General features: G+C 44.3%; 1 long non-coding RNA gene across 1 annotated transcript; it reads left to right on the top strand.

Annotated features, from left to right (window-relative positions):
* The first annotated feature begins 1,189 nt into the window (after window positions 1–1,189).
* Window positions 1,190–2,457, top strand: LOC128834639 (uncharacterized). The gene is made up of 2 exons (XR_008444461.1): window positions 1,190–1,278; window positions 2,241–2,457. It is a non-coding gene; the product is annotated as an uncharacterized LOC128834639 (long non-coding RNA).
* The last annotated feature ends 1,000 nt before the right edge of the window (window positions 2,458–3,457 follow it).

Here is a 3,457-nt window from a genome sequence, read left to right as displayed (position 1 = left end):
AATCTACGTCCCCTCAGTGTTTTCCTCAGAATTTACTGAGGCTTGCTGCATAGGCCACCCCACATTCTATCTGCCCAGCACGTACTGTTCTTGTAACAGGCAATTACAGAACTGAACGTCTGGATGCGATACTGATAAATGAAGTCTAGCCAACCACTTTCAATCTACCCTTGAGTTTGGGAGATGGTGCATAGGGCTAGGAGCCAGGAGACCATGACTTAAATTGTAATTTCTGCTGCTTATTAGTGTTAAAAATTCTGTGCCCTTCACAACCTGACATTATAAAGTGAGGCCACGTACCACTGAGAGGTTATACAGCTAGGAACAAAACCCAGATCTCTAAAATGGCAGCCTCTCATCTCTGTGTCTTAGCCCCACTGTGTCTCAAAACCTTGCACAACAAGGGGGTTGGCTTTTTTAGAGAGAGGATGTCAGTGCACAATGTTTGCAGACATGACAATGAATCATTTAGGGGGTCAGTTTCTATCTGTTAACTGTAGATAGTTTTGTGACAGCACAACAAATGTTCTAAACTAATCAACAAGATTTGGCTGTGCACATTTGAGCTTTATTTTTAAAATAAGGCTCTCCTCAGGTATAATCAAAAACTGGCAATTGCTCATGAGGAAACTATTCTTGAGTGAACCTCCCGAAGAAAATCTGAACAGAATCTCTGAGACAGGCAGGATTTCAAACCAGAAGGGACTTTTTCAAGCCCTTCTCTTTTGATAAGTTGTAGTCACACAACCCAGTCCTATGCCAGTTCACCCTACTTAGCCAAATTGCATTGATGGTACTGCCTGGCCCATCACTGTCAGAGCCCGAGAGAATCAAAACCTCACCCCCGCCACAAAACCAGTTCCGTCCCTTAAAGGCATGGAGCAGTGAAAGATGCCTGTGCTCAGAGCTATGGTTCTAAACTGCAGCTGGAGAGTGAGCGTCCCTGTTTAATTCTCTTCTTTCAGGCTGCCATTGAACGTGGGTAGAACTGCAACCACGGAAATAGTATTAAAACTGTGATAAACTTTCATACTGGAAGATAGTTGGGCTGACTTGGCCAGATCTTAGTGAATGGGAAATGCCTGGCATCCTGGAATCACAACTGTAATTTCTCCTGCTCTGCAGAATGATAATTAAGACTCTTTCTTTGTTAGGATTCTCCCAGGCTAGATATTCTCGAAAGCAATGTAAACGCCGTGGTGGTTCCTGTTACCTTAGGGGATGTCCCTCTAATTCTATGTACCTTGGAAAATGCTGGATTGGCTCTTGCTGTCAAAGGTAAGAGACCCTGCAGTGTGAGCAGGAATGTTCATTACTCTCTTTCCATTTAACACCTGACGAATCCTTCCATCTTTAAAGCAGCTCAGCTCTTAGCCCTTTATTTTCCCCCTTTTGAAAACCAGGGGAGGTAATTATAAAAATCTTGGTGATGTCAATATGAACATTGTTCTGAGTGAACGTGAATGGTTTAAGCATGAAGGTCCCTCTGTGAAGTTAACTCGGCCACATTGCAAATCTGCAGCCCGTCCTATTCCTGTTCTTTGTGACTGGAGGTGCCATAAATTATACAGGCCACTCAGCTAGTCACATTAATGTTGCAGCAGGAACAGGTCCTAGAGAAACAGTTAGGAGGGTGAGAGACTTTCCCACCCACTAAAACACCTGAGAGGCCACTTGGAGATTTGATGCTGGGAGCTACTTGGGCCTGCAGAGCGGGAACCAGGGATCTGGGCTGGAGTGGCCTTGCTGCCAACTGCAGAGCTGCTCTCCTGGCCAATTCACTGAGCATGCCCAGAGGTCTGTGCTATCACCAGGCAGGGCTGCTAGCGTGGAACTGCCACCAGATCCGAGTCAGGCTTCAGGCAGAATTAGAGTTCCCCTGCATTCCTTCAGCGTTAGTGATCTATCACCTAAATAAGTTTCATTTTACCTTCAGTTGTAGACAAGGTGTGTTTGATAGAACAAGCATACATGGATGTGTCATGCTTTTCTGACGTATGCTTGTTATAGACAGTGATTTCACCCATTTAGATACTTATAGCTATCCCCATTAAATCTCTCTGACTGAAGGTTGCAGTAGCTACAATGGATTCATTGTGCTCAGGTTAACCAGGAATCTCTTCACTCACCATTCAGTGACTGGGCAATTCCTCCTGTGCCTTTGATTTGAAATCAAACATCACATTAGCCCTGTTCTATGGGACAACATCAAAAAATCTGATTCTCTTTCCTTTGTACAGGTTTATCAACTGATTGTCTAGGCAGGATCTCTGGGAATCTGGCAGAGATCCACTTGCTTCTAAAATCATCAGATCCTGGTTCAATGGAACCCTGACGTGCTGCTTATTTGGGATATAAATAACCTTGTGAGCTGGAGAAATTCCAGAAAGAAGCTCTTGTATCACCATATAACATTTGTTACTCTTCTTTTAATAAAAGCAAGCTGGTTTAAGATCATATTACTGAAGTGTGTGTGTGTGTTTCTGGGAGTCAAGGGAGCTGTTTCTATCATTCTTCTCCTTATGAAATCTAGTTTGTTTATCTTTTTAAAATTAAAAATAAAATGAAATACTCTAAAAAAGTCCCTATCATATGTTAATACCACGCAAGGGTATTTCTAGGCCATGGTCCACACATCTCTGTAGGTATCAATGAGCTCCTGTGGGTAGATCTTTATCTCTTACAGTAATTAAAATCCTATCGGTTTGTGGTGTCACAGGAGCTGGGTCAGTCCCAGCTTGACTGTACGGTGTGTAACCCTCACCATGGTGCTCCATTGCACCTAGACCTTTCCTCTACTTTGAGACCTCATTGTCCACAATGAGGAGAACAGAGGAAATCAGACCAAGATGTTTTAAGCTCTGAGCCCTGATTCTGCTCCCTGTTACACTGAGGCTATGTCTACACTACCATGGTAAGTCGACCTACACTACGCAACTCCAGCTACATGAATAACGTAGCTGGAGTCGATGTACCTTAGGTCAATTTACCGCGGGGTCTTCACCACGGGGGGTCAATGGGAGAAAATCTCCCGTCGACTTACCTTACTCTTCTCGTCAGGGGTAGAGTACAGGGATCGACTGGAGAGCGATCTGCAGTTGATTTGGCAGGTCTTCACTAGACCCGCTAAATCAACCACCAGTGGATCAATCTCAGAGTGTCGATCCCTGCCGGAGTGTAGACCTGCCCTTAGGCAGAGGCTGACTTTTCTTGATTCTCTCCATTATATGTAGGGTCACCAGATAGCAAGTATCATAAACATACAGCTAAGGGTAGCATAAAATCCCACATTACCCTGTAAAGGGTTAATTCCTCTTTTTACCTGTAAAGGGTTAAGAAGCTCAAGTACCTCACTGGCACCTGACCCAAAGGACCAATAAGGGGACAAGATACTTTCAAATCTGGAGTGGGGGAGGGGATTTTGTTCTGTCTGTTCCATGCAGCTTTGGCCGGAGCA

This window comes from Malaclemys terrapin, chromosome 3, assembly GCF_027887155.1.
Source record: "Malaclemys terrapin pileata isolate rMalTer1 chromosome 3, rMalTer1.hap1, whole genome shotgun sequence".
Lineage (NCBI taxonomy): Eukaryota > Metazoa > Chordata > Testudines > Emydidae > Malaclemys > Malaclemys terrapin.
This window is presented reverse-complemented; position numbering and strand designations above follow the sequence as displayed.